The 21,416-nt window shown below is 42.1% G+C and overlaps 1 non-coding gene across 1 annotated transcript; it reads left to right on the top strand.

The window, feature by feature from the left end:
* Window positions 1-4,589: 4,589 nt before the first annotated feature.
* TRNAT-CGU (transfer RNA threonine (anticodon CGU)) lies at window positions 4,590-4,661 on the top strand. The gene has a single exon. It is a non-coding gene; the product is annotated as a tRNA-Thr (tRNA).
* The last annotated feature ends 16,755 nt before the right edge of the window (window positions 4,662-21,416 follow it).

Below are 21,416 nucleotides of genomic sequence, written 5' to 3' on the forward strand. Positions count from 1 at the left end.
ATTCGTCAGCAAGATAGGCACGCACTCGGCTTGCCACGCAGGCCACACATGCACATGTTTGTGATTAACTAACACGTGTTAATCATGATGGGGGGATATTTTCCCCTTATCTCTCCAACAGCGTCCCAACCGGATAGACTTTGATGGACTGCACGAGACTCAAACCCTAGCCGCCGCAGCTTCCCTGCGTGCCGACGCGTCGGCCCCCTCCTCTCCACTGTCCGGCGGGGCCGGTGGTCGGTAAGAGGAGCGGGAATCCATCTATCTTGTTTTCTTTTTCTTAGGTTTTTGTTTCCTTGACGGCATCGATGAGATGGTGACGGTGATGACACGTTGTTGGATCTCTTGATGCCTCGGCGACGTCCGGTCCGGCGCTGACAAAGTGCCTATGCGAGTTTGTGTCCCAAGATATGTTGGTTCTCTTTTAGATCTTGGCGGACGGTGTGTCTTTGAAGGAGAGTTATTGGTTTAGCTATTGATGCGATGATTTCGGCATCTTGTACCGTGTTGTTCCGTGGCATGATTCGGTTTCATGAACTCCCTGAACTGGTGATGATGGATTGTATACCCGTACTAAGTGGGGTGACATGCTTCAATGATTTCTGGATATCAGCTAAAAGGGCGGGTGTCGATTACGCATTACGGTCTTCAAAGTCTGGTATGGTAAAGGTGTTTGCAGGTGTCTTTTTCTTTTACTGTTTGTTCAATGCAATTTTCAATCTTTGACGGACGACGTACAATCGAACAAACAAAAAGGCTATTATGATTTTCCAGTGTAGTTTTACCTTTTTTACTAGTCGTTCTACATTCAGTTGTTTGTCCATTGTACGAGCTTTTGTTTCCCTTATATTAATCAAATGTAATATGCCCTCGGGGTGTCTTTTCTCAAAGAAAAAATAGTTGCTTCCAACAACCATTGCACTGCGGTTTCTCTCTCGAACCAGCCACGCAAACGTAATACAAGTTTCATTGTTGTTTATTGTCTCCCATTTTATTTTTCTCTCTCTCTCTGACGACAGCTGCGCACAGGCTCCTGCAGCCATGGCGGTGGCGCATATGCCACTCAAATTCTACCAGTTGGAGTGCCCAGAACACCTCCCAGATGTATAGTCGAAAGTTTCGAAGTGAATTTCCGACGTGTCCAGATTCTGAGGTCAGTTCCCGAGCACACTCCGGCTGATACCAGTCACTGATGTCAAGTTAGAACATAGGCTGGAGGTGACACCAGATTCCGGGGTCGGTTCCAAGGTCTCTGGATGCCAAAGCTACTTGCAGGGTGATTTTCGGCTGATATCAGAGGCTCTGTTAGTCAGATGAAGCCTACGCCGAGGTGGCACCGGATTCCGAAGCTCCCGGAAGTTGGTCACAAAACTTTCAAACAGTGTAAATAAGCCTAAATGTGGATAAAATTGAAGTGACACATATATCTTCCAAAGAGGATATATGGTGGAAATAGAAAATATTTAGAATGGCTATCTTGGTGGCGGGGGATGTCTATAGGAATGCACCAAGATGAGTTCCATCGTAGATCCCACCATCATAGATCCCAGGAGAGACCCCTCTTAATAGTGCGACTTTTCTACGACTCAAATGAAACAAAAATGCCTTCGAATCTTTGGAAAAATAATAAATTTTACTTTCTGAATTAGGGTACCATCCATCTCCCTAACCACCGAACAACCAATGTACTAAGATTAACTTGATAAACGACATTAGTCCTCACTAAGACCATTGTCATCAACACCAAGATACCATTGGGGAACAATGCACTTTCACCAGGCCACAATCAAAGTCCCTTAGGCCCTTATTCCTACCATTAAAGAGGGCCGTCTGTGTGCTAAGAAGAGCATCTAAAGCAAGTTCCCTCCCTCCGTTGTTTTGGGGTTATAGAAAAAAAAAGAATCCAACAGCACGAGAGAGAGAAAGAGAGAGAGAGAGAGAGAGAGAGAGAGTTGTCCATGATCAGGAGATCAAGAGAGAAGGGTTAAGAAAAAGGATTAATACGTTCACAACCAAGAGACCAGAAAAGGGTCTTGGGCATAAATACCCGTGCCAGGACCGGGAGGGTGCAACTTCTACTTCGACGACCAAGACGATGGAAGCAGGGCCATAGTTTAGGCCTTGATTAGATCTGATCTTAGACCACCGCCGAGATTGGCCACCAAATATTCCATCGCCTTAGTGAGTCGCCGGACACCCATATTGTACTCACTAATATGTATAATTCCAGACAAGCAGGATGGCCCCAAATGTAGGTAATATCATCTCCCCGTGTCCATTTGATAACTTGAGGTTATGTCCTATTGTCATAAACTCCAAGTACGTTATTGTGTCGTCGTTCGGGTACTTTCCAAAACACCTTTGACAAGGATCGGAACTTGGAAATCATCTGGTGGAGGAGGCTAGAATGTGGAGATAATCCCGAGGACGGAGCCATGAATAGTGCACCAAAGGCGAAGAGGTGGTGTGGGAGATCCCAACAGAGTTTTAGTCAGAAATATACTTTACCTCACACCATCACACAATGTGAAGAGTCACATTGAGGGCCTATGGCACAACGGTGAGCTCATCACCCTCCTGTGGGCGTTGCTTCTGCACACTGACATCCCCTCTAGACCTAGTCGCGACTACCCTCATCTTTGATGAATGTATGTCCTCATCCTTAACGAATGTATCCAGCCTCATCATTATCAATCCACTCCCATGTTTTATGTGAGAGCTTGCTTTACATGTGTGCACGTACCGATTTACTACAAAAGAAAAAAACCATTTGCTTAATTTTAATTACATATTTTATTTTGCAGCATCTTTTAGTTTTTGTTTTCATATTCTTTTTGGACACATACATCTGTCCTAGCTCGTGTATTCAGATAGATTACAAGCTTTGAGAAACATAGAGAAATAAATTAAGGGCAATATACATGTTCACGTTGCTTACCCATATACTTTCATTTATGTGTTGTGGTGTGTGATTTGTCAGCTATGGGCGGATTATTGTAAAAATGATAACTATTACTTTGATTTTTTTTGCATAATATTGATGATGGTTTATGTTAATACATTGCCTTTGTAAGGCCCCTTACACAACGTATTATATTAATCCATTGCTTGATTAAGGTAATAAGGTGATGCTTGCAGTTTTGTGATGTTTTTGTGTCCTTGTATATGGTTAGGAAATGGTTTTCCCCTTCTTTGTTACTGTGAACTGCCTATAAATTTTCCATGATCATTAGAACTTTAGAACTTGCTATATGCGAACAAAATCATTGCAAACCCATTCCTTTGTAAAGTAGGAACACAAATTGATAGCAAAAAGGATTGTATAATGCATACTATGTGGCCATGCCTCCATTGTTTTCTTCTAAATGGCAAGCATCACAATTGTTGGATGTTTCCTTTCACCTTTCACCTTCAGCATAGGGGTTTTGGCGCTCGTCTATACAATTTTGTGTGCTAGCTTTCATTTATGTTACTCGCAATTATTATTTATATATTTTAGTATTTTTTTATCAACATGAAATCTTGGGCCCCTAAGATGTTTTCTGCTCACCTACCACCATTCATCTTTACACAATATATCTTTATTTATATGATTTATTAACGAAAGTTTCATCTGGTCACCTGCCTCCCATACTACACACTGTTTACATATATTCTGGTGTATCTTTCCCATCAACATGGAAATCTTGGGCATTTATTTCTCAATAAGATGGTTGTGCTAACGTACACATTTGACATTATCCAATTTATCTATATTAGTGAAAGATTTGTCCCGCCACCTGCCTCCCTTGCACCATTTTTATATAAGAGAGATGATACACATCCTTAACTCTGTAGATACCATATATACTTACTCTTCCCGTGCCACGAGTCAATGTTCCACTCAAGTACAAATCTCCTCCTCGTCCATACAGCATGTTAATTACAATCCCCCGGCTTACCAATTTTTCTATCCTAAGCATGGGAGATGTCAGGAAGTTCCCAAGGATCTATCTCATCCAAGGCCAGATTGTTGTAGCTAACATGCGAAGGTAGACAACTCCGGCGGCCGGCACGCTCGCCAGCCCTCTGTATACGATCTGATATTACGCATCAACTCGCCCGTGATTGTTGTCTTGTCCTTGCGCGCTCCTGCACTGCCCTGGCCGTTACTTTGGACATCAGTGCTCTTTTTGCCTACGTGGTGGTCGATCAGTCGTGGATCATATGGCTTAATAGTATCTGTAATTGCAGAGATCGTTGCTATTTGTTTCAGGGGTAGAGTAGGAATCGTGGGATTGTGCAGCTTTGTAGGATATGAACAAAAATATGTAGCACCTGTTAGTTATCCTTATACTAGAAATTACGGTCGGTGTTCATTCATGTGATACGAGCTGATTGATCTTTATACATACTCCCTCTGTGTGACATGTCAAAAAATATCTTTATACGAGCAGTGTACTTTGATTGGTCACAACTCAGAACGTGCGTCCACGTTTAGAATTTTTCGGCATATGTTGTAACCTTTTCACATTAATTAATTCATGGGGGTCTCCATTGCTAAGAGTTCTACTATTAATACGGTAACAAGATTTGCACTCTTGGCCAAAGCCTCCGTAGCATAGTGGTAGTGCGTTCCCTTCGTAAGGGAAAGGTCGTGAGTTCGATCCTCACCGGGGGCTTCTGTTTTATTTTCCTACCAGTCTATTTCCCTCTTCATGCAATATAAACTTAGATTTTTTTTCATGTCACAACAGTTCCATTACTTGAATACTTCATGTGTTCTGGACTCGTTGGATAAACATTGTACCAAGCCGTTATGAACCTTTGTTGGCAAATTTGAGGACCACTTTTGTTTGAAGTTCTGAACATCAATTCATGTTTTGCTCAAGGATACATCATGAAAACATAGAAGGGGTGGCAAGAGAGCTAGTACAACGCCAGGATCTACAATAGCGATTCATTGGTTTGTACTTTGTTTGGAAGAAGGGGCGATGAGCCTTTACGTGTAATTTAGCGTTAGAGCATTTCCAACCGCCGCGCTAAACAAGCGCCGCGTCGCAAATTTTGTCATTTTAGCACGCGCGCAACCTGTAGACAAGCTCCAGCGGGCGCGCAATAACCGCACACGGGGCATATGTAGTTGGGCGCGCGGTCCGAAACGCCAACTCGTGCTGTGTATTTAGGGCGTCGACTTCCGCGGGCGGCACACATGAGCGCTCGCGCCGCACTCTCTCCTCCTCACCACCTTCGCCCCGCGCGCGCCGGCGCCGGCGAACTTGACCCGATGGACCCACGCGCCGGCACCCCGCTCACCCCATCCTACAGCCACGACCCCTCCCTCGCTGCCGGAAACCCTAGCGCGGGGAGCGTTGGCCTCGCCATCGCCGGAGCTCCTCCAAGCATCGGCCTCTTCATGCCGCCGCGGATGACCACGGCTGCGGGTGGCGTCGCGCCGGCGCCGCCCCGTGCCGTCCCGTGCCGTCCCCCCCCCCCCCCCCCCCCCCCCCGAAGCTCCCCAATGCGCTACGGCCGAAGAAGGACAAGACATCTGCGAAGAAGAACTTGGTTTGCATTTTGAACTTGGTTGGATGAACTTGTGGGCATGATTTTGAACTTGTGGGCATGAACTTTTATTCATCAACTTGTTTGTGTGAAATTTATATGTCATATTCATTGCATTTTGAAGGTTTCAAAATCATTTTGTGTCCAAAATGCAACATATGCAATACCCCGGCGAGTCGCGCGCGCTGCATTTTTTGCGCACTGCTGGAGCGGCGCGCGCGCGCTACATTTTAGCGCGGCTGTTGGAGCCAGCGCTGCCGGCCACGCAAAACCGGGCGAAGGGCACGCGGCAAAGTAGTTTTTTGCGCACGGCGCGTAGCGCGGCTGTTGAAGATGCTCTTAGTAATCGTGTAGATCATGCAGTAGATTACACAAGGACATCAAAGACGATGGTCCTTTCCAAGATGAACTAAAATCCAAAAGTATTTCTTTTGCCGGATCAGAGAGAGAGAGAGAAAGAGAGAGAGAGAGAGAGAGAGAGAGAGAGAGAGAGAGAGAGATGAACAATGTTAAAAACATCGGGCAAGGCTCTGAAACATGGCCCCCCATGGTGCCATCCATCATCACCATCAAGCATACATTATGAAGTTACATTTCACGGCCAACTTTGTTGTTATTAGGGTTATACATATCCATTTTTTTTGCGGGGGATATCCAGTTGAAACACTAAGGGGGGAAAAGAGGGCACTAGGTTCAAATGATGCAGACAGACCCTCCTTGAGACCTCAATGGCAACGCGTGCAGGCAACCTAGTGAGTTTTTCCTTTTTCGGTGTCAGTGTTGTTCACATCGCAGCGTAAAACATTGTCGATGGCTCCTCTTCCGAAACTGCCTCCTTGTTTTCCCTTGTGTGAATCTCATCAGCATTTCGATGGCCAGCATTGTGAACCTGCATTCGCACGGGCAGAAACAGATTACTTGTCAGTAATCTGGCCGACTATGTGTATCTAGACTCATTTTTGTTCACCCTTGATTACTATTTAAGTAATAACACAAATATCAAAAAGAATTGTACGCTATGTGGCCATGCCTCCATTTTTTCCACTTAAATGGCAAGCATCATAATTGTGTTGGATGTTTCCTTTCACTTTACAGGCTATTGTCCTCAACTACACGATGATTCACTACTAATCGGATGTAGTTGACTGCCGGATGTCCTACTCGTCACAGGAGAAGGTTTTTGGCGGCTCGTCTATACGATTTTTGTAGCAGTGTCTGGCTCATGGGGGGAAAAACCATATCAAAAGTATTAACTACATAAACATTTTTTGTGCTAGCATTGGTTTGTGTTATTCATGATTATTGTTTACATAATTTACCTTTACCTTTTTCTATCAACATGAAATCTTGGGCCCCTAAGATGGTTTGTGCTCAAGTACCACCATTCGTCATTACCCAAGCTATCTTTATTTATGAAAGATTCATCCGGCCACCTACCTCTCATACTACACATTATTTACATATTGTAGTGTATATTTTCTATCACCATTGAAATCTTGGCCACTTAATACTCAAGATGGTTTGTGCTGACGCACACGTTCGACATTATCCTATCTATCAATCTTTATTAATGAAACATCTATCCTGCCACTTGCCTCCCTTAGTGCCCGTTATACTCCCTCCGTTCCATAATGTAGTGCCTATAGATTTTTTCAAAAGTCAAACCTCACAAACTTTGACCAAGTTTGTGGAGAAAAATATGTACATCTAGAGTGCGAAACATACATATATCACTAGATTCATCATAAGATGTAGTTTCATATTATATATTTTTGGTATTGTAGATGTAAATACTTTTCTCTACAAACTTGATCAAAGTTTGCAAAGTTTGACTTCTCAAAAAATCTATAGGCACTACATTATAGAACGGAGGGAGTATAAGAGACATTATACACATCCTTTCTGTAGATGCCATATATACTTCCTTTTCCGTGCCACCAATCAAGTATTCTGCTCACACACAACTCTCCCCTTAGCCCAAACAACATGTTACATCTACTCCTCATGTTCTCGGCTTACCAATTACTGTATCGGAAGCATCAGAGGTGTCAGGAAACTCCCAACGATCTATCTCATCCACGGGCGGATTCTCGTAGCTAACATACCAAGGTAGAGAAGATCGTTGCACACGCCCACCTGCCATCTATATACGAGCTCGAGCTAATCATTAACTCGTCTATGATTGTTGTTCTGGTCCTTGGCATGTTAATGTACCGCCCTGACCGTCAATATCGACATTGCGGTGCTCGTTGTCTACGCGGTCGGTCTATCGTGGATATGGCTTAGGTTCCTGTACCTGCAGAGATCGCTAGCACTCATTTCTGGGATAGAGTAGGAGTCGTGATATTGTGAAGGGCTGTAAGTGTAGAATTTTTTTGCAGCAATTACTAGTTATCATGATGCTAAAAAAAGTTGACATGGTTGGTGTTCGTTCCTCTGACAGGCTGATTGATCTTTATACATAACATTGAGGTCCACGATCGAGTGCGCATATAGCTCTTTCTATCCGTGATGCGAGTGCCATGTGCGTCCTGCCGAACATCTAGCAAGTACCCTTGTTTGTTCATGGTGTCTCCGTGTTCCTAGGCCACATGAGTAGAACCATTTTTTTCTCTGAACTTTTGAATTAGTTTTCGAGCGGATCAAAATAATGGACCGTTGTTGTCAAAAAATAAATCTTTTATGTCTTCTAACTCGTGTATATGATCTGCATTTGGAATTTCTGCTACATGCTGTAACCTGACCGCATGTATGGTCCCCATTTTGTAAAGTGCAATCTCTTGGGATACTGTAACTTGATGTGTGCTTCTGGAGATCCAACGACTTTACAAATCGTGAGGCAATCAAGCGTCCGGACAGGGTTGGGCAGATGTTTGCCCCCACACCTGTGTGCCCCTGCGAATTTTAGGCAAGAGAACGACTACAACGTCGCAAGTAGCTACAACATCAATTCAGTGGTTTGCATTTTGTCTGGAAGAAGGGGCCGATGAGCCTTTGTGTGTAATTCGCCATCAGTAATTGTACAGATCATGCAACAGATTGCACAAGAAAATCAGATTGCACAATCCTTTCCAAGACGAATCAAAATCCAAAAGTATTTCTTTTACCAGATCAAAGCAATAAAGAAAGAGACACACACGTGGACATGATTAAAACATCAGGCAAGGCTCCGAAACATCATACCCCCACCCCATGGTGTCATCCGTCATCACCGTCAACTATACATCGTGTAGCTATATTTCAGGCCCAACGTTGTTGTTACTAGATGATGCCCCGCGCGCGCATTTGCTGCAGGAATTTTGCTAAACAAATGTACAAATAGTTGCCAATAAAACCTCTAAGTAATGAAACACAATTGTAAGCTTAAAAACTAAAGATACGGAACATATAAAAAGAGAAAAAAAAACCACAGTTAGAAAAATATTTAATAAAATAATAACGATGAACTCTAACGCAAAAAATAACTTATGACTAGTATGCATGAATTGATGATGTGACACCATATTGCATGCATAGAGTAATGCAAAAAATTGTAATTTATGTCTTAAATGCATGACTTGCTTACTGTCATGGTTGCATGGCTAGTAAAAATAGGTAATGGGTTGTAGCTATTTAGGAATAGAAGATTAGGGCTATACATATCTAGCTGAAATGTTAAGGGGAAAAGAGGGCACATGAAAGGAAGACATGAAGCTAGAGACAAACACTACTTGAGACCACAACCTAGCACGTTTTTCCATTTTCAGAGTCAGTGAAGCTTAGATCGCGGCTCAGAGAGCATCGTCGATGGTCCTCTTCCGGAACCACCTCCTTGAGTTTCCCTTGCTTGAATCTCCTCAGCATTTTGAGGGCGACCTTCGGCTGATCCATCAGAACCATGTGGACAACATTGTGAACCTGCATTCGCATGGGCAGAAACAGATTACTTGTCGGTAATCTAGACCGACCATGTCTATCTATACTCATTTTTTGTTCCATGATTACTATTTAAGTAGTAACACAAGTATCGAAAAGAATTGTATTGTACGCTATGTGGCCATGCTTTTGTTTTTTTCTTTTAAATGGTAAGCGTCATAATTGTGTTGGATGTTTCCTTTCACTTTTGAGACTACTCTCCTGAACTACACGATGAATCACTAACAATTGAAAGTTCCTGACTGTCGGATGTCCTAACGGTCACATTAGAGGGTTTTTGGTGGCTCGTCTATATGATTTTTGTAGTAGTGTCTGGCTCATGGGGGCGAAGAAAACCCTATCAAAAGTATTAGCTACATAAACATTTTTTGTGCTAGCATTCATTTGTGTTATTCATGGTTATTGTTTACATATTTTACCTTACCTTTTCTATCAACATGAAATCTTGAGGACCTAAGATGGTTTGTGCTGAAGTACCACCATTCGTCACTCCCAATCTATCTTTATTTATGAAAGATTCATCTGGCCAGTTGCTTCCCATAATACACATTATTTACATATTGTAGTGTGTCTTTTCTATCAACATTGAAATCTTGGGCATTTAATTATCAAGATGGTTTGCGCTGATGCATACGTTCGACATTATCCAATTTATCTATATTTATTAATGAATGATGTATCCAGCCACCTGCCTCCCTTGGTGCTTATTGTATAAGAGAGATGATGCACATCCTTAGCTTTGTAGATGTCATATTTACTTACTTTTCCGTGTCACTAGTCAAGTGTTCCACACACATACAACTCTCCTCCTCACCCAAACAACATGTTACATCTCTTCCTCGTGCCAAATGCTCTATCCTAAGCATTGGATGTGTCAGGAAGCTCCCAACGATCTATCTCATCCATGACCGGATTATCGTAGCTAACATACCAAGGTAGACAAGAGCGCCGCACATGCCCACCCGCCATCTGTATACTAGTTTGGGCAGATCATCAACTCGTCTGTTATTGTTGTCTAGTCCTTGACATGCTCATGAACTGCCCTGAATGTCACTATCGACATCGCTGCAATGGTTACCTATGTGGTTGGGCCATCGTGGATGTGGCTTAGGTTCATGTACCTGGAAAGATCACTGCTACTCGTTTCAGGGATAGTGTAGGAACCCTGCGTAGCAACTCGTGGCAAAAAAATCAGAACTTCATGTTCTCGACGTTGATGGTCAATTGTTTTGCTTGGGCCTTTGAGGTCCTCGCGTGTCGTTTGTTCATCGGGGTCTTGATAGATTGTCTACGGCGAAATCGAAGTCAGTTGCTCAGGGACATGTGACGATGATGACATTGCATGCAACTCGATATGGTGTCGTCTCCTCGATGGTGTGTGTCGTCTTGCAAGTGTGTTGGTTGGTTGTGTGCCCTTATTGTGGGCATGATGTTACTTTTTTTATTGCATTTCCGCTAATTAGCCAGACAACTCTATTCTACCCTTTTTAATGAATCAGGCCCAAAGGCACCGTGTTTAAAAAAAAATGGATCAGAGGGAGTACCTTCCAGGCATGTGCCCCTATACTGCCATGCCTCTCTCCACCGCTCATGAAAGTGTGTTCCTTCCTGCCTTCGTGGTATGCGTTGTCGCCGTCCTACCTGCCGCTTCGACAGTTTTCCTCTAGTTGAGGGTAGGCCTAGGCTTAAGCATAATGGGCTGCAAGGCGGCAACAGCCTCCGGCGCCTCTCCCTCTGACCCCTCAGGAGGGTCGTCCATGGCCATGAGCGAGTTGTGCGCTTGCACAGGGCCCCGTTTTCTACGGGCCCCAAGTTGGGCCGGATTTCCTGTCTAGGCCCATGTGAGTAGTGTGCACCATCGCGTTTTAGCCTTTTATTGGTTGGTCTCATGAGCTTCTCTTTATTTATATATTGTAGTGTCTCTTTTCTATCAACATTGGAATCTTCTTTTAACACAGTACAAATGCAAGCCCTCATATATATGAGCATACACCCACCCCTATGGATTCACGCACACACACCCTACCCTCTGAGCACCTCCAAGAGACTGAGCTGGCATATCATCTTGAGATTTTACAAAGTCACCGTAGGCACCTCGTAGTTGACGGGAACGTCTCCTCCCACTGAACGCGCATCGCTCGAAATTCTGAAGTAAATCTGGGGTAAATGCGAGCATCAGGACTTGAACCCTGGTGGATTGGGGATACCACTGTCCTCCTAACCATCCAACGGCAGATTATTTCACATCAACATTTGAATCTTGGGCATTCAATTCTCAACTAGCAATGTGCCCGTGCAACCACATCCCTCCCTGACCTCATCAAAATAGCCTGAGAAATATATTTTGAGTGAAACGAAATATACTTTTAGTGCTATATGAAGCAATTGCAGTTACCCTTATGCTAAAAATCTATATGGTTGGTATTCATTCCTATGATACAAGCCGATTGATCTTTATACATAGCATTGTGGTCTCGTGCGCAAGCCACAGTGACTCATGCAGTGTGGCTGAGATGGCACAAGAACAGTTGAAGGTGCGTGACACGTCTCGCACTTCAGCTACATCCATTCCACACTAGCCACATCGGCGTGTTGGTGCATCTTTCCTTGATTTATTTATATATCAATCTGCTCTCTGATATGTTTCCGTTGTATCTACTTTTCCAAATACTTTTGCCCTTGTTTTAGACTTTAACTTGCATGATTTGAATGAAACTAACCCGGACTGACGCTGTTTTCAGCAAAATTACCATGGTGTTATTTATGTGTAGAAACAAACGTTCTCGGAATGACCTGAAACTTCACGGAGCAACTTTTTGGAAAATATGAAAAATACCTCCAAAAGATGAAGGCCAGGGGGCCCACCACCTGTCCACGAGGGTGGGGGGCGCGCCCCCCTACCTCGTGGCCCCCCGGTGCCTCTCTGACTCCAACTCCAACCCCATATATTGTGTTTCGGGGAGAGAAAAATCAGAGAGAAGAATTCATCGTGTTTTACGATACGGAGCCGCCGCCAAACCCTAAAACCTCTCGGGAGGGCTGATCTGGAGTCCGTTCGGGGCTCCGGCGAGGGGAATCCATCACCATCGTCATCATCAACCATCCTCCATCATCAATTTCATGATGCTCACCGCCGTGCGTGGGTAATTCCATCGTAGGCCTGCTGGACGGTGATGGGTTAGATGGGATCTATCATGTAATCGAGTTAGTTTTGTTAGGGTTCGATCCCTAGTATCCACTATATTCTGAGATTGATGTTGCTATGACTTTACTATGCTTAATGCTTGTCACTATGGCCCGAGTGCCATGATTTCATATCTGCACCCATTATGTTTTCATCAATATATGAATGTTCTTGATCCTATCTTGCAAGTCTATAGTCACCTATTATGTGTTATGACCCGTTAACCCTGAAGTGACAATAATCGGGATACTTACCGGTGATGACCGTAGTTTAAGGAGTTCATGTATTCACTAAGTGTTAATGCTTTGTTCCGGTACTCTATTAAAAGGAGGCCTTAATATCCCTTAGTTTCCGTAAGGACCCCGCTGCCACGGGAGGGTAGGACAAAAGATGTCATGCAAGTTCTTTTTCATAAGCACGTATGACTATATTCGGAATACATGCCTACATGATATCAATGAACTTGAGCTAGTTCTGTGTCGCCCTAGGTTTTGACTGTTACATGATGAACCACATCCGGCATAATTCTCTATCACCGATCCATTGCCTACGAGCTTTCCACATATTGTTTCTTCGCTTATTTACTTTCCCGTTGATATTGCTATCATCACTACAAAATACCAAAAACATTACTTTTACTACCGTTACCTTTTGCTACCGTTACCACTACTATCATATTACTTTGCTACTAAATACTTTGCTGCAGATATTAAGTTTCCAGGTGTGGTTGAATTGACAACTCAGCTGCTAATACTTGAGAGTATTCTTTGGCTCCCCTTGTGTCGAATCAATAAATTTGGTTTGAATACTTTACCCTCGAAAACTATTGCGATCCCCTATACTTGTGGGTTATCAAGACTATTTTCTGGTGCCGTTGCCGGGGAGCATAGCTCTATTCTTTGAGTCACTTGGGGTTTATATCTGCTTATCATTATGAAGAACTTGAAAGATCCGAGAACCAAGATTTATCCCTCAACTACGAGGGGAGGTAAGGAACCGCCATCTAGCTCTGCACTTGATTCACCTTCTGTTTTGAGTAAGCTTGCGACACCTATACCTGCTTCTGCTATTCGTTCTGATATGTCGCATGTTATTGATGATGCTACTTCTGCTATGCATGATACTTATGATGAAACTACTTCTATGCTTGATACTACTGTGCCACTTGGTAAATTTCTTGATGAACAACTTGCTAGGGCTAGAGAGATTGAAAATATTGAATCTGGTAATACTGATGAAAGTGATGATGAAGAATCACTTGTTATTCCTGAGGGTTATGTTTTTGATCAAGAAGCTTCTTTAGCTATTTTAGCTTGCAAGGATAGAAACGAGCTTAAGAGGTTATTAGCTAAATGGAATAAGAAATCTCTAAATGCTAGAATGAAACCTGGCCCTGCTTTTGCTACTTCACCTATTTGTGTTACCGATAAGGATTATGAATTCTCTGTTGATCCTAATATAATTACTTTGGTTGAATCTGATCCTTTTCATGGCTATCAATCTGAAACTGTTGTGGCACATCTTACTAAATTAAATGATATAGCCACCCTGTTCACTAAAGATGAGAGAACTCGTTACTTTTATATCCTTAAAATATTTCCGTTCTCATTAAAGGGTGATGCTAAGATATGGTTTAATTCTCTTGATCCTGGTTGTGTGCGTAGTCCCCAGGATATGATTTATTACTTCTCTGCTAAATATTTCCCTGCTAATAAGAAACAAGATGCTTTAAGGGATATATATAATTTTGTGCAAATTGAAGAAGAGAGTCTCCCACAAGCTTGGGGGAGGCTTCTCCAATTACTTAATGCTTTGCCTGATCATCCTCTTAAGAAAAATGAAATACTTGATATCTTTTATAATGGACTAACCGATACTTCCAGAGATTACCTGGATAGTTGTGCTGGTTCTGTTTTCAGGGAAAGAACACCGAATGAAGCTAAAATTCTATTGACTAATATGTTGACAAATGAAAATAATTGGACACCTTCGAAGCCAATTCCTGAGCCTATTCCTAAACCAACTCCGAAGAAGAGGGGTATTCTATTTCTCAGTCCTGAAGATATGCCAGAGGCAAAGAAATCTATGAAAGAAAAAAGGTATTAAAGCTGAAGATGTTAAGAATTTACCTCCTAGTGAAGAAATACATGGTCTTAATTTATCGCCTGTTGAAGAAATATATGATCTTAATCCATTACCTATTGAAGAAACTCATGGTCTTGATAACCCGACACAGGTAGTAAAGGTAAATTCTCTCTATAGATATGACAAAGCTGAAATCCCATTTACTAAGTTCGCTAGCCCATGCTTATATGAGTTTGATAAATTTATGGCTAAGCAAGAAGATTTTAATACTTATTTTGGTAGACAATTGAAATACAATTCAAATATGCTAGAACACTTGGGTGATTATATGGCTAATGTCAAAGGTGAACTTAAACTTATTAGTAAACATGCTTCCATGGTTACCATTCAAGTAGAACAAGTACTTAAAGCTCAAAATGATTTGCTCAATGAATTGAATAGTAAGGATAATGATAATGCTGTTAGAGTTATGACTAGAGGTGGTAGAATGACTCAGGAACCTTTGTATCTTGAAGGCCACCCTAAGAGAATTGAGCAAGATTCCCAGAGAAATAATATGGATGCACCTAGTCCTTCTAAAAGGAAGAAAAAGAAAAATGATAGGACTTTGCATGCTTCTAGTGATCCTATTACTGAAACACCTGAGAATCCAAATGATATTTCTATTTCTGATGCTGAAACACAATCTGGTAATGAACCTGAAACTAGTGATAAGGTTAATGATAATGTTCATGATGATGCTCAACCTACTAATGATAATGATGTAGAAATTGAACCTGCTGTTGATCTTGATAACCCACAATCAAAGAATCAATGTTATGATAAGAAAGACTTTGTTGCTAGGAAACATGGTAAAGAAACAGAACCATGGGTTCAGAAACCCATGCCTTTTCCTCCCAAAACATTCAAGAAAAAGGATGATGAGGATTTTGAGCACTTTGGTGAAATGATTAGACCTATCTTTTTACGTATGCGGTTAACTGATATGCTCAAAATGAATCCTTATGCTAAGTATATGAAAGATATTGTTACAAATAAAAGAAAGATACCAGAAGCTGAAATTTCCACCATGCTTGCTAATTATACTTTTAAGGGTGGAATACCAAAGAAACTTGGAGATCTAGGAGTACCCACTATACCATGCTCTATTAAAAGAAACTATGTTAAAACTGCTTTATGTGATCTTGGAGTCGGTGTTAGTGTTATGCCTCTCTCTTTATATCGTAGACTTGATTTGAATAAATTGACACCTACTGAAATATCTTTGCAAATGGCTGATAAATCAACTGCTATACCTGTCGGTATTTGTGAGGATTAAGGATGGCAATTTTACCCATGGGTACAGGTACCCACGGATACCGTACCCGCATGGGCAGGGTATGGGCATAATTTTATACCCACGGGTAGTACCCATACCCTACCCGTTAAGTTATGGGTAGGGCACGGGTATAACCTTTTACCCATGGATATACCCACACCCTACCCATTTCTACTGACATGTGAACCTTACCCGTGATTTACATATGTAACTATGTGAAAGTTGTGTCGTGAGCTTGTGAACCTATGTTAAAATTGTTACCAATTGTCAATTTGAATTGACATAATTGTCATGAGCTCAACTATCTATTATTGAGTTATGGTCAATGTTATTTTGTCAAATGTGTTATAAATGAATGTAAAATTGTGAATAACGTGTGTACCGTTTGGTCTACCTGTTGGGTACGTAATGAGTATGGGTACCCGTCGGGTATGGGTACGGGTACAGTTTCATACCCATGGGTACGGGTATGGGTATAATTTTGTACCCATTGACTACATGGGTATGGGTATGGTATTGCTCTACCCACCCCATACCCTACCCATTGCCATCCTTAGTGAGGATGTGCCTGTTGTAGTTGCAAACGTTACTATTTTAACGGACTTTGTTATTCTTGATATTCCTGAGGATGATAGTATGTCTATTATTCTTGGAAGACCCTTTTTGAATACTGCAGGGGCTGTTATTGATTGCACTAAAGGCAATGTCACTTTTCATGTTAATGGTAATGAGCATACGGTATACTTTCCGAAGAAACAACCTCAAGTTCATAGTATCAACTCTATTGGAAAATTTTCATCGATTATATTTGGAGGTTTTGAATTTCCTCTTCCTACTGTCAAGAAGAAATATGATATTCTTATTATTGGGGATGTGCATATCCCCATTGAGGTAACATAGTGTTATTCGAAATTTCTCCGGTTCCATGTTATTCGGAATGAGTTCGTTAACAAGATTTGATCAACCTTGTTAGTGGATTCCTTTTGATGATCATGAGATGGACGAAACTAGAAGGCACAACCTTCTGTACCCCACTTTTACTTTCTGTTATTTATATTAAATAAAATAAAAACAATATTTTTCTGTTTGTTATCTGATTATCCGTGCAATATAAAAATACCCCAAAAATAAAAATTCTCCAAATGCCCTGAAATTTAAATATGATTTTTTCTAGAATATTTGAGAATATTTGGCACCGAGAACACATCAGGGGGGTCAACCACCTGCCCACGAGGGTGGAGGGCGCGCCCTAACCCCCTGGGCGCGCCCCCCTGCCTCGTGGGCCCACGGTGGCCCTCCTCCACTTATTCCTGCATCCACACACTTCTTCTTCCTCCCACAAACACGAATATCCAGCTCAAGCACGAGTTCTAGCTCATCTTGCTGCCATTTTCAATCTCCTTGCTCAAAGCACCTCTTACAAAACTGCTTGGGGAGATTGCTCCTTGGTATGTGACTCCTCCATTAGTCCAATTAGTTTTTGTTCTAGTGCTTTATTCATTGCAAATTTTGCTGCTTAGGTGACCCTGTTGTTGAGCTTGCATGTCAAATTTATATGGTCAAAAGTAGTTTTGATGCATGATATAGGCCCTAGGCACTTGTAGGAGTAGTTGCTATTAATATTATTGAGTTTGGTTTACTTTTATTTTGAAGCTACTAAAAATTTCAGAATTTTTCAGAAAATGATGAGGAGACTTTTGAGGGGCTCATCGAGCCAAATCTCAAAGGAAAAGGCACCGAAGCCTAAGTATAATCTGCCTCGCACCGCGGAAGGTCGGGCGTGTGAATGGCCTTCCGATGATTTCTTGAGAGCAGCCGGGATTTATGAAGATTTTCATAAATTGGCTAAGAATGCAGGCCTCACCGCTTTCCTCCACGACCAATGCAATCAATATCTCTTACTCACAAATATCTTTGTGCAAAATTTTCATTTCCATTCTAGGAGCTCACCACCTACGGTGGAGTTTTATTTATATGATGAGCATAAGGAGATGTCACTTTATGATTTTTGTCGGGTTTGTTTAGTCTCTTTTGAGGGTAAGACAGAAGAACCACATCGCGATGATGTGGAGGCACATCACGATGACGTGGAGGGGTTTATTGATACTATCACTGTAGGGTAAACAAGGAAGGTTTCCGATGCACGAATCACTAGCATACATTTTCCTGTTTTATGTTATTTGCATTATTTGCTAGTCGTTGTTTAATTGGTCGTGGAAACTGTGGAAACCTTAGTATCCCTGGTATTATTATTTTTCTCCACAGTTTATACGGTGATAACTCTGTTAGTATGGGCGGCATTATTGCCAAACGGTTAAGTCTGAACCGTACCAAGGGCCCCATCTTTGGAGGCATCTATGCTTCACGCCTAGCTGCACATTTTAACATACCTATTAGGCATTATGAGAAGGAAAAAAAGGTGCTCCCTCGTGTTTATCTAGATTATAAAAGTATGGTGGCACATGATTTTATTGTTAAGAATAGGGAAGGAGAGCTTAAATACCAATTGTTCTTTAATAAACATCATCCTGAGACTATTACCCTGCCTGCTCCTTCTTTGTTTGATTTATTTGTAGGCCAGTACCTTTGTGAGGAGGTTTGAATTTTTAATTTCATGTAATTCTCCAACTGTCCTACTTGACCTTTATGAAAATTCTTATACTATGGATTTATAGGACTTTATCACTGCTTGCAAACTTCCACAATGGGGTAGTATAAGGGAACCTCGCAAATATGAATTTAGAGATTTTCTTGCTAGCATAACTGTGGGAGAATCTAGAGATATTATATAAGCTACCATAGGGAGCATTCACTTTTCAGCTATACATTATTTTGCTCTCTTCAAAGGTAGATGCATTAATGGTAAAGATGAGGCATGTCACATGTGTGTCCCCGATCTCAGTATTCTTAGGAGTGCTGTGTTAGGAGACCAATCTTATAATTTGGGAGCCATTGTTGCACGTAGGTTGCATCTTAATAGATTTAATGGAGATTTCTTTGGAGGAATTTATGCAACCCGCATAGCTAATTTTCTTGGTGTAGCCATACGCGAAGATGATATTGAATTACCACCTGCTTACCTAGACTTTAATGCTATGGTTCACCATCAGTTTGTCGAGAGGAATGAACCACCTCTCCAGTATCGACTAATCTTTGACAGACACTGTGCTGTCCATATTACTCTCCCTACTCCTGCCTTCTTTGATCATCAGGCAAAAGGAAGATATACTATTACCAGAGAGGAGGCAGACGAGTTTGAGAGGAGAGCGGAGGCCGCTCGTCGCCACGCTGCAGCTCAGCAGGCGATAGCCGCTGTATCGCAGCACGACCCCAACTACTATTATGGATATCCGCCAGGCCAGCCGTGGCCATAGACCAACTTAGCCCAAAAGCCTAAACTTAGGGGAGTACGTATTTCTCACTGACATTACATTTATGTTCACACACTCATTGCTAGATGTCGGTGCTCATACCTTTTCATTTGTATCATCCATACTAGTTTATTTTCCTTTTTATGCTTTCTTCTTGTGTGTTTAATGAACCTTAAAAAACCAAAAAAATAGTTGTAGCTTTTAATTAGTTTACTTTCCATGCTTGTAGTAGTAATTAAAAATAAAACCCAAAAAGATTCCATGTTCTTCTTTTACTTGTTGGGAGCTCTCCCGTGTAAATAGTTTTATTTCTTTTCTTTTCTTTGGAGGCCAATAGGAGAAGATCATAATTAAATTATTGAAATGACTCTTATATGCATAAATGTTGATCTAACAAAAAAGCCCATATTGCCTTGTCTTCTCCTGTTTATTGAATGCCCGCAGATTCCAGCTTAATCCAATGCACGCGCACTATTATTATTATTATTCACATCTTTCGGTCGTGCAAGTGAAAGGTAATTATGATGATATTGAAGGAAATATGCCCTAGAGGCAATAATAAAGTTATTATTTATTTCCTTATTTCATGATAAATGTTTATTATTCATGCTAGAATTGTATTATCCGGAAACATAATACTTGTGTGAATACATAGACAAACTAAACGTCACTAGTATGCCTCTACTTGACTAGCTCGTTAATCAAAGATGGTTATGTTTCCTAACCATATACATGTGTTGTCATTTGATTAACAGGATCACATTATTAGGAGAATGATGTGATTGACATGACCCATTCCATTAGCTTAGCACCCGATCGTTTAGTATGTTGCTATTGCTTTTTTCATGACTTATACTTGTTCCTATGACTATGAGATTATGCAACTCCCGTTTGCCGGAGGAACACTTTGTGTGCTACCAAACGTCACAACGTAACTGGGTGATTATAAAGGAGCTCTACAGGTGTCTCCAAAGGTAAATGTTGGGTTGGCGTATTTCGAGATTAGGATTTGTCACTCCGATTGTCGGAGAGGTATCTCTGGGCCCTCTCGGTAATGCACATCACATAAGCCTTGCAAGCATTGCAACTAATGAGTTAGTTGCGAGATGATGTATTACGAAACGAGTAAAGAGACTTGCCGATAACGAGATTGAACTAGGTATTGAGATATCGACGATCGAATCTCGGGAAAGTAACATACCGATGACAAAGGGAACAACGTATGTTGTTATGCGGTCTGACCGATAAAGATCTTCGTAGAATATGTGGGAGCCAATATGAGCATCCAGGTTCCGCTATTGGTTATTGACCGGAGACGTGTCTCAGTCATGTCTACATTGTTCTCGAACCTGTAGGGTCCGCACGCTTAAGGTTTCGATGACAGTTATATTATGAGTTTATGAGTTTTGATGTACCGAAGGAGTTCGGAGTCCCGGATGAGATCGGGGACATGACGAGGACTCTCAAAATGGTCGAGACGTAAAGATCGATATATTGGACGACTATATTCGGACATCGGAAAGGTTCCGAGTGATTCGGGTATTTTCGGAGGTACCGGGGAGTTACGGGAATACGAGGAAGAAGCAATGGGCCTTAATGGGCCTTAGTGGGAAGGACCAGGAGGTGGCGCGCGCCCCTCCCAAGCCCAGTCCGAATTGGACAAGGGGTTTGGGGCGCGGCCCCTCTTTCCCTTCCTTCCCCTCTTCCCCCCTTTCCCCCCTTCTCCAAGTTGGACTAGGAAAGGTGGAAACCTACTCCAACTAGGAGTAGGAATCCTACTCCTCCTTGGCGCGCCCACAAGGGCCGGCCGGCCTCCCCCTTGCTCCTTTGTATACGGGGGCAGGGGGCACCCCATAGACACACAAGTTGATCCTGGTGATCGTTTTCTTAGCCGTGTGCGGTGCCCCCTTCCACCATATACCTCGATATATTGTAGTGGTGCTTAGGCGAAGCCCTGCGACAGTTGAACATCAAGATCGTCACCACGCCGTCGTGCTGA

Source organism: Triticum aestivum, chromosome 6A, assembly GCF_018294505.1.
Source record: "Triticum aestivum cultivar Chinese Spring chromosome 6A, IWGSC CS RefSeq v2.1, whole genome shotgun sequence".
Taxonomy (NCBI): Eukaryota; Viridiplantae; Streptophyta; class Magnoliopsida; order Poales; family Poaceae; genus Triticum; species Triticum aestivum.